This window comes from Protopterus annectens, chromosome 9.part0 (genome assembly GCF_019279795.1).
Source record: "Protopterus annectens isolate FY-2018-M chromosome 9.part0, PAN1.0, whole genome shotgun sequence".
NCBI classification, from domain to species: domain Eukaryota; kingdom Metazoa; phylum Chordata; order Ceratodontiformes; family Protopteridae; genus Protopterus; species Protopterus annectens.
In genome coordinates, this window is record NC_056743.1 from 1822727066 (window position 1) to 1822738828 (window position 11763).

The following is an 11763-nucleotide window of genomic DNA, read 5'->3' on the forward strand; positions in this document are numbered from 1 at the left end:
TTTATGTGGAAAGTTCTTTGTGACTATAAATGGTGTTAAAAGATCAAACCAGATTTTTAAATCTATATCTGCATGAATGTTGTTGTTGTTGTTGTTGTTTGTCTTTTGGCTTTTCCCTGTTAGGGGTCGCCACAGCAGAACTCCGGCCTGCTAATGATTGGCAGTTTTGTTTTTATGGTGTCAAGTTGCCACCCTGACGCCCAACCTTCAACGAAGGCACGCCCATTCAACGCATGTCTTTTGAACACCCACTCAACCGTGGGGAGGATATACAGACTCCACACAGAAGGGACTCCCAACCCAAGCTGAGAATCGAACAGGAGAACCTCTTGCTGTGAGGCAACAATGCTACCACTGCACCACCGCGGATCTACTATATTTGCATTAATAATGTTCCTAAATAAATCAATGTAATAATTAATCATACAAGTTGTATTGGGTTTTGTTATGCTATATTGAATACATAGGTTCATAGGTTCATAGGTTCGTATTAGGCTATCTGCCCTAGGGCATTTATAAGCCTAGCCAGAGTGTATGTGGCTTACACCACCCCTTAGGATGAGAATACTACGCCCTTTTAGGGTTTAGTTTACTATGCCTCTGTCTAGTAGTGACAAAGAGATGACCCCCGGGGTAAACCTACGATCTCCCATCCACTCGTCGAGATTTCTCTTGAATAGAGTCAGTGAGGGGCTCTGCCTAACATGGACTGGGATTCTGTTCCAGAGTGTAGGGAGCCTCTGGGTTATGAATCTGTCCCTCTAGCACGTTCTATTTATTTCTGTGTTGAGGTTTAAGTCACTTGTTCTCGTGGCTCTGATGGATTTGGATTTTCTGAGGTGGAGCATGTCCATTAATTCAGGATTGGACATGGCCTTGTACGTCAGGCACAGATCACCTCTGAGTAGGCGGTATGCGACTGAATAGAGCTGGAGTTTTTGCAGTCGGGCAGCATATGACATATGTTTAAGACCCTTTATCCTCTTGGTGAGGAACTTTTGGGGTCTTTCCAACTGCTGCAGGTGTTGGGTGAGATACATCCCAAATGGGGCATTGTACTCAATCATTGGCCTGATAAGAGAAGAGTACAGGGGCACAATGACCTCTCTTGATCTAGATGTGAAACCCTTCATGATAAGGTGGGCAATATAGAAGGTCTTCCTAACCACTTTGGCAATGTGAGTGTCAAATGAGAGGTTACTGTCAACCTGGGTCCCTAGGTCCCTGATTACCTCTTCCGATTTAATGGATTACCGCCTATGTGGTAATTTGTCGGTACCTTGTTTTTCCCAAAGGGTATGACTATACATTTTTGGCGTTTAGCTTAAGGCCATGGCTCTGGCACCAATTATCCATTTCTATGAGGCCTCTCTGAAGGATGTTTGTGTCCGCTGGAGTATCAATTATGGCCAGTTTGCAGTCATCTGCGAACTTTGTCAGCCACAATCCTCCTATGTTTGCCTGTACCTGAAAAATAAATGCCGAACAAGAGGGGTCCCAGGACTGAGCCCTGTGGGACACCGCTTGTGACTGGCTTAGAGTCTGACATAGCTCCAGCAACTCTGACCCTGTGGGTTCTGTCCTTGAGCCAGTTTGCAACCCATCTTGTGACATATGGGTTTACATTTAAGCTGGTGAGTTTGTCTATGATGCCCGAGTGGGGTATTGTGTCAAAGGCTTTTGCAAGGTCAAGGTAGGCTGTGTGAACTGCCTTACCCTCATCAATGGCCTTAGTGACTGTTTCAAAAAGTCGACCAAGTTCAGAAGGCAGGATCTGCCCTTGACAAAGCCAAATTGGGTAGGATCCAATGTCTGTAGGTCCCCAATGTCTTTGTTTATGAGTTCCATAATGATCCTCTCCATAGCTTTGCAGACCAGGCTCAGGCTTATGGGGTAATTTCCAGGGTCCCTAGAAGCACCGCCTTTGTGAAGTGGGACCACTGTTGCCGCACGCCACTCTTTGGCACGATCCTGTGGTAAGGCTAAGATTAAACAGCAGCCTTATGTGTGGGTTTAGTTCCTCTTGAGTTCATGTAGCACACAGCCGGGACACCATCCAGTCCCATTGATGCTGTGTTTTAGCTTTAGAGAGGCGGCTCTCACCTGGCCATCTGAGATGTTAGGCAGGCTACACTCTGCTGCGATAGTTATTTCTCCTTTTGGGAGGGGAGGAGAATTTGCACTGAACCTGTCTGCCAGAATGTTGGCAATGTCAGTGGGTTCAGTGTATTTTGTGTCATTTTGGACTAACTCTGAGCATATATGGGAGTTTCCACCCAGGTTTCTAACATAGCTAAAGAAGGCCTTGTGATTGTCTTTTGTGTCATTTGCGATTTTTCTCTCAAAGTTGGCCTTGGATGATTTTATGAGTGATCGTAGTTTTTTGCTAGTACTGATCAGAGATGCCTTTCCTTTTAGAGATTTTGCTCTGTCATGTAGTAGCTTCCTCCTTCTGTTGTAAAGTTTGTTTATGGCTGGGGTCCACCAGACCGGTCGCCTGCCTTTGGGGGAATGGGTCTTGGTTTTATTTGGGATTGGGCATTTATAGAAGGCATTTGCAAGGGATTCAGCAGTGTGGGTTGTGGTTTCCACTGGCCCAGGGGCCTTGAAAGATACCACTTCAGTCTTAAGAAGTGTGAAGTTTGCTTTTGAGAAGTTCTTCACTATGGTCTTTTGTGCAGGGGGTGGGGGCGGGATGTGGATTTCCAGTGAGATTAATTTATGGTCTGATTTTACCAAAGAGGGATGTACTTCCGGTGTGGAGCATTTTGTCCCCATGTTTGTGATGATCTGGTCTAGTATATTGTCTCCTCTTGTGGGAATGGTGACTAGTTGTTCCATTGCATTTGAGTTTATGAATTCTAAGAACCTTTGGGCTAGAGTGTTGGGGCTTGAGTAATGTTCCCAGTCTATGTTTGGGTAGTTGAAGTCTCCCAAAATGATGGTATTTGGAGAGACATTCATACTCTCCAGTGTCTTCAGGAAGGCTGTGTGGGTTCCTGAGTTTGAGAGGGTGGTCTATAGCATGCTACAAACTGCAAGGCAGTTTTGCCTATGGTTAGTTGCACCTGGATAGTCTCCGATGCTTCGCGTTGCCACTAACCTGGAGGTGTGGGTATCTTTGATGAAAATGGATACCCTCCTTTTGTGGTTCTGTCCAAGTTTTGGGGCCGGAAAGCATGATATGAGGTAAAACCTGATAGTGCTGGGGTGCTCTCAGGAGCCTTGAACCAGGTTTCAGTCACTGCACAGACATCGATGTTCTCCATACTGAGAAGGGCTTCGAGGCGTGCATCTTGAGGTTTAGACTTCTGGCATTGAGCAGCATTACCCTTAGTTTTTTTCCACTTGTGTTTTCTAGGGAGGTAGGTTTGTCATTTGAGCCTTGCCTAAAAAGGCACTATGGGGTGGCAAGAGCCTTGGCCAATATCCGGAAGCCCAGGGTGACAGGTGCAAACCATCCCTTGCGAAGCAGCGTGGCTTGTCAAGCATGTCATCCCAAGCAGACAGACACTGGATCCCCTTAGAATGACACCAGTAATTAAGCCAATTGTTAAAACTGATCATTTTGTCTTTGTACTGTGGCATCATTCTTGGTGAGGGTAAGATGCTGCTCAGGGTCAGGGTCATACCGGCCTGGGCTACATAATCAGAGAGCTCCTCTATGTCTCTTTTCATGTAGTCCAGGGAGAATGCGTCTCAGGTCGTTTACACCTGCATGTACAATGACTGAGTCATATTTGTACTTGCTGTGGAGTGACCTGAGTGCTTGTGTTATGTGGATTCTAGCTCCCGACAGGCAGCTTACTGTGACCCTCTCCTTGTTCAGTCTGGTGAGCGGGACGCCAGTGTGCCTGACTATGGAGTCACCTATTACAAGTGTGTCTGGCATGTTGTTTGGCCTTAAGGGCTGTGACTGTTTAGCACACTGACTTTGTGAACTATGTGTTGCATTTGCTATGTCTTGAGGTGGTGGTTGCTTGGGTGTCTGCTTTGGAGGCCTCTGTTGTTTTGGTAGATTTTTAATCAGCGCCTCCGAGTATGTTTTTGTGTGTTTATGTGTTTGGTTTGCAGTTGTGATAGTTCTATGTGAGACTGGGTTTGTGGTGTGCGTGGTTACCTTCTCCTCCTGACTGGTCTTGCCAGTACTGATTTGAGAGAGCTCAGCCTCCAATACTAATACATAATATGTGCCATGGCAAATTGTTTTTACCTATTTGAAATTTTGTTTGTAAATCAAATTCATTTATTGATATTACAGTTAGTAATTTATTCCAATATTTGGACTTATCTAATCTGAGATTATTTTAGATATTGATGCTTTTATATATGTTTCTATATCAGGAAAGTTTAATCCTCCCTGTTTCCATGGTCTGATATGGTGTATTAAAGCTATTCACTTTATTTTGGGAAACCATAACAATTTTATTAGGCATGTATTTATTTCTTTAAGTATATTCCTTTCTGGTAACAGTTGCATTGCCAAGACTATATATAAAGGATCTTGGGCAGTAAAACCATTTTTATTAACTGTAGTGTATCTTCAAATGTTAATATTATTTTGTTCCATTTTTCTACAGAGATTTTAATTGTGTTGATGATATTATTGTATTTTTTAGGCTAATTCATTATTATCTTTGCATAACTCAATTCCTAGATATTTTAAGGTATATTCTTGTTTCCCTATGATGTGATCCCCCTTAGTCTGCAGTTCATTTTTATTTAAAAATAAAAATTTTGATTTTGATTTATTGAAACGGAGTCCTGAAGTCATGTGAAATTTGTCAATTAATATATCTAATTCTTCTAATGTCTCTTTTGTATTAGATAATGTTAGTAATATGTCATCAGCAAATAGCATTACTTTAGAATTATATTGTTCATAAACATATATTCCTTTGACTTTTTATATTGTTACAAATTGAATTTGCCAATAGATCAATAGCCAGAGCAAATAGAATCGGTGACATGCAACATTCTTGTTTAGTGGCTTTTGTTATATGCATAGATTCATAGGTAAAATGACCTAACAATTAATATATCTAATTCTTCTAATGTCTCTTTTGTATTAGATAATGTTAGTAATATGTCATCAGCAAATAGCATTACTTTAGAATTATATTGCTCATAAACATATATTCCTTTGACTTTTTATATTGTTACAAATTAAATTTGCCAATAGTTCAATAGCCAGAGCAAATAGAATCGGTGACATGCAACATTCTTGTTTAGTGGCTTTTGTTATATGCATAGATTCAGAGGTAAAATGACCTAACTTGACAAACACTAAATTATTTGCATACATATTCTTTAAGAGATGAACAAAGGATGCAGGAAATTCAAATAGCATTAGAATTTTGAATAAAAAGCCCCAAGTTAGGAAAAAAAGGCATTCTCTATATCTAAGCCAATTATGAGTGTTTCTTTATTTTCTTTATTAACATAATCTATAAGAGAAATTATCCTTTTAATATTGTCATGTGTGTCTATGATATATAAATCCAGTTCGATCATCATTTATTATTTTGGATAGTGGTATTTTCATTCTGTTAGTTAATATTGTCATAAATATCTTATAGTCATTACTTAATAATGATATAGGTTTATATGAGGTACAGAGGTTTGGGGATTTGTTTTCCTTTAGGATTGGTGTGATTAAGGAATATTTCAAAGAGGGTAGTATTAAAGCTTGTAACTGAATTTCTAATAGAGTTTTATGGAAGAGCGATAGAATCTTTGAAGGAAAAAGTTTATATATTTCCATAATTATGCCATCTATACCTGGAGCTTTATTATTTTTACCCTCTTTTATTGTATCTGTAATTTCTTTGTAGGATATGGGTGCTTGCAGATCTAGTTTTACATTTTCTGGTGTTTTTTATATTAGAACATTTTTCATCTAGATGTAATTGCTTGATATATACATTTTCTTTTTGGAAATGTCCAATATAGTGATTTCTATAGGCATCAATAATGTCACCTATCTCCGAGACATTTTTCCCTTTGTTTTCATGGAACATACTTTTAACGTTATTAAGTTTTGATTGTATTTTGATTCTTGTGGATAAATTATGTAGATATTTAAGAAAAGTGGCCAAGGTATTAATTTTTAGTTTTTCTAAAGCTAAACTAGTTTTATCTGTTAGAATTTTGTTGTATTCATTGTTTAACACTTATACTTTATTTTCATCTCCAAATGATTTTGATTTTTTCAGATTTTATTGACAAAAGTTTGGGTTGTAGATCTAATAATTCAGAATCTCATTCTCTGATTTTTTTATACCAAGTTAGGGTTTTACCATATATGTAAGCTTTTAATGAGTCCCATGTCATTATTTATTTATTTATGTATTTTATTGTATTTATCTCTGTGGTGTAATTAATATCTAAGAAGAACTGTAATTCAGATAATAACCAGGGTTTGAACTCTTTAACTTTAGTTATATATGCTGGAATTCTGGAGTTAAAGATTAATGGTTTGTACCCATTTTGCAGTTTTAGTATCAATGAATTGTGGACTGAAAAGGGGCAGGTAGTCATTGAGAAATTAATGATTTTAGAGGGTCAGTCATGGGCAGCAAACATTTTATCTATTCTAGTTTGGGCACCAAATCTGTGATCTTGATGGGAAAACATCAAATATTTATCTACTTTAAACGTGAAAGTATCTACAAGATGAAATGATTTTCCCCACTTGTTTAAAATTTTTGATACAGCAGATGTACACAGTGGTCTTTTATTTGTAGTTTCAGGAATATCAAATATACAGTTAAAATCTCCTCCTAATATTAAGTTGCCTTTATAATTACTGGAAATGAAATCCAAGTATTTTTAACAGTCCTTGTTGCAATGCCTGGGAATCAGTAGAGATTGGCTAGGGTCCATATTTTGTTATTATATTTACTTATTACTAGTGCCATAACACCTTCTTTATCTTCATACTTATAAATGATTTCTGGGTTAATCACATCTGTTTTCCATAAAATTGTTACCCCTTTTGTCTTTGTCTTATACGTGGATTGCACCGATATCACATATTCCTTAGAATTCCATTTGCAATTGTCATTTGTTTTGAAATTAGTTTCTTGAAGGAAGACAATTTGTGCTTTGTTCAGTTTTAAATATTTCAGTAGATGTGATCTCTTGCTAGGATTGTTTAAGTCATTGGTATTTAAAGATAAATAAAGTTAAATCCATCTTAGGTTTAGACTATGTATTTTTTGTTTTATTATGACTATTAAACATTTTCCTCTGATAATTATAAAGTATATGTTTGAGCTTTTAAAGGAAATTATCAGTTTTATACTATGAGTGTTTACCAATAAAGTAATGTTTTGGTTAGGCATACTATAAATGTTTTTGTGAAATAACAAATTTAAATTAATACATGTTAAAAAAACTAAAATCCGCACTAGCCACGGAAAGAAAATCATTCCTAATCTGATGGATAAACCTAAATCCATCAGATTATCACTCATACCTTGACACTCCAGAACATCTGAGCTCTATAAATTGAATTATCATATTGAGAATATTCCTAATAGGAATAAGCAATATGTATATTATTTTGAACAGATATAGTACTATTGTAGATTAGACAGAATTTTAATACAATATAAATGTCTACTTATTGTATAAGCAATTAATATTTACATGAAAGATAGATGACAAGCAATTAAATCATAGTAAAGTAGGATGTATCATATATAAAATCTCAGTAAAAGATTATAGCACACAGTTATTTAACATAGTCACCCTTATTGATGAAGTCTTTCAAAACATATTACTTAATATAAATAGATGGTAATAATATTTATACCTAATGTTTATAATACAATGTATTTTACTAGATATACCAGAAGTTATAGTTCATTGTTTGCCAGCATTTAAGTAATCACTTTGTTGCTAACTTACTTAAAGCATCAAGTTTGTCTTAAGTGAACATTGATGAAAGTTAGAGCATTTTAATTATATGTGCATCCCTCTTCACCCATTTCCTACACATAAGGATTTTCATATTTGTCATTTATTTTTATAAAATGAGCTGAAATTATAGGTTAAAAACAAAAAAAATCACTTATTGTGATTAATGATTACAAATTCCCTTTCCATATTTATAAATTGCCATTTTATAGCGTATACTGAAAATGTTTAGAGTTAAATGGCAACATTCTATTTTGTATAATTAGCAAATGTTAAACTGAGTGATTATTGTCAATTTAATACTATTTGCTCAGAATGTGATTGTTACATTCTGTGACATTCCTAGCAGAGGCTTCTACTGTTTCCCTTGAACGACTTTGTCAGTTTGATGTCATGTATAAAACATTAGTTACCTTGGTAACAGCTTAGGTATTATGTATGGTCAGGATGGGTTACACAACCATAATTCAAGTTAAAGCTATTATATGACTTGTTATGCACATTTACTTATATGAGAAAATCATCATGCTTCCCCTTGATGTTCGATATAGTGTATGTCATTTATGACAAGTTAAGACAGTAGTGTTATTATACATGAGCCGATGTTATTAAAATCTGTCTTTACTATCTAAATACAGCAGACTGCTTCATCTTATATGACGATTATATATTCTATGTCTAGATTTACTAAAATCATACATTACATAACTATTGTGTGTTTTTTGGCTGTTGCTTAGCTATTTCAGAGACCACAAGCTGTAATGCTTATTCTTATTATTAGCTCCTTCCAAGCATGTTTATACAGTACTCTACCAATTTAATATATATTATTATTTTAAAAAATTAACATTATATAGGTATTATTATATGTATAAAAATGTTCTATCTTAAACCTATTTTTAAACATTGAATTGATATTTTGTAATACACTTATTTATTAATTTTTTAAAAAAAGACATTTTAGAACTTGAATGTGAACCATGACTGCAGGTTTATTTTAATCAATTAAGCAATTAATTAAACAAATTTACTAATTGATTAGTGTATAAAAGGTGTGTGCATTTTTAAAGTGGTTGTATGTGATATTGTGTTTTTCTGACGAAGGTATTCGAAAACGCACTTTTGTTACAACAAGCGTTATTAAACCAAAATTTTTTTTCATCCTTATGGTCATGTTTTGCTCATCATATTGAACTTTTATTTTTATTATTATCCAGTTGTTTTTGGGTCTCATACCCTTATTTGGTCTCCGGAGTGAACCTTGAGTGGTTTTTAGTGACGTTTGTTCACTCTTTCATCTCTTTTTCTTATGTTTATACAGTCCATAGACTTTAAATTATGAGACCCTTCTAGTTTCTTATTCGTTATAAGTATATTTCCATCCTTACATACACATATCAGTACTTCAAGCACAAGCAACAATGCTCATCCAGTTTTGCCAGAATACCATTCACTAGTTCATGTGGTGTGTTTCCAGGCTGTTCTTAAAATATCCATACCGATGTTTGTCCTGTTCCATTTTACCAGCCTGTTCCATGCAGTGGCCACTCTGCCAGTGAACCACTCAACAGACCTTCTATTCCCACAGATATTTCCACAAAGGAAGTCTGATGACTCTCTAGCACTTCCCAGCAACACCAAACACCCCTGGTATCAGCTAACCTCATATGCCCAACACGTTCAGGCAAGCTCACCTCCCAGACCACTGCAAAAGGTACTGCACAAGACCAAGTGCTCTTAGTCTTTCACAATAACTCAGATGACCACTCTTATGTAAGTCCTTAATGTGTTTGGACCAAAATACATTTTAAATTAAAATTGTGCTTATTATTTATTTATTTATTTATTTTTCTTTTATCAAAAATTAACTTAATGAGCTAAACGAAGTGTTGGGAAATCATCAATATGTGTACATGTGGTTTAAAACAGCCCTTTTATTTTATATATATATATCTATATATATCTATCTATATATATATATATATATATATATATATATATATATATATATATATATGGGTTCATGTCAAACCAACGACATGTTAAATATCGAAACATCACTACAGCGAACGAAACCATCAGTTGGAAACATCGACAGTACAGAACTACAGGCGCTAACATGGTCCTGCAAGGAAGTACAGGATATGATATGATACTGTACCCATACTACTTCCCCTTGCAGGACCCATGTTAGCTTGTAGTTTCAGATACATGTACTGTCGATGTTTCCAACTGTCATGTGCTTCGCTGTAGTGACTTTCGATATTTTAACATGTCATTGGTTTGACATGAACCCATATATATATATATATATTTTTTTTTTTTTAAACCAAAAACTTCCTTGCTGAGAATCATCTCAGAGTATTATCACCACTCTGTCTTGGTTACCATAGCAACCTGGTAGTGTCTTTTTCTGTTAGTGTGTCTGTGTACTGCATAATAGAGGCTTGCGATGCACCTGAAGTAAAGCTTCACTTCACTGCAACTTCAAGCCTAAATTCCCTCCCTTTTAGTGAGGCAGCAGCCTGGAAAAGAGCAAAGAGCAAACAGATAAAAAAAAAACGAAGAGCAAACAGATCAAAAAAAAAAAAAAAGAGATAACACATTCTTCAAACTTTCTCAACTCGCAGTCAGCAGATGTATAAACAAACTATTCTCTTCCAAAATATCCCAAATCACAGTTTTATCCACCCCTTTCCCCTGGATCCAGGCTAAAACATCAAATGTCTCTTCCTAACACACACACATATCAGTAAACCTTGATCACAAGCCACAACCCACAGCTTCCCAGAGATGAAAACGGCAACATGCAACAGCTGCCAGATACAGCTGCTTCCACACACACCATATCAGGCTTAATCAAACAGCACTCAAAGCTATGATATCTGCCATAATTGATATTAACTATATTTAAACAGAATAATAATGACATTTGTACTAGCTGCCAGACACAGATGCATCCACGCACACCATATCTGGATTGATCAAACAGCACTCGAGGCTGATACCTGCCATAATTTATATTAACTATGTCTAGACAGAATAATAATGGTATTTGTACTAGCTGCCAGACACAGCTGAATCCATGCACACCATAGCAGGATTGATCAAACAGCACTCGTAGCTGTGATACCTGCCATAATTGATATTAACTATATTTAGACAGAATAATGATGACATTTGTTCTAAGAGCTTGCTACTATTATTTAACCAGGATATACATGACATTTTTAAATCATGCTTTAACTGAAGAAGGCATTAGTCTCCATGGCAGCATTTTTTTTTCAAAATGCTCTACTGTTACTGACTGCAATCTCAGGCACATTCTGTTAAAAGTCTCAGAGAAAAAGAAACTCCCACAGGGATAATCAGAAACTGAACTCTCCTCTGAGATGAAATCAGAAAACTCATTAAAAAACCCTGTATCTGTTCATTCATCTTACAGTCCAGATTCAGAATCCTGAATGTGTTCAGGAAAAGAGGCATCCATCTTTTTTTATCAAAAAACACTGTATAAGAATGATCAATAGCCTAAATTAAACCCTGAGCCAAATCCAATAAAGTACTCCTGGTTAGAAAAATTTGACAAGGAGTAGATATATGCTTAGTTTTCTCTTTTATTTTGCCAGTAAAAATAGGGCCAACAATGTATTAAGGCAGTAGCAGCTTCCCCAGGTATGGGCACAATGTTTTGACCAAGCACAAAAGCCTTGTCCATGTTTCCTCTCCCAGGGCTGACAAGAGTGACTCTCCCTCACTCACAGTGGGGACCTCAACAGCCACAGAGGATGTGGCTAACCCCTGGTCTATAGCAGCTGTAGGTGCTACACCAAAGGGATC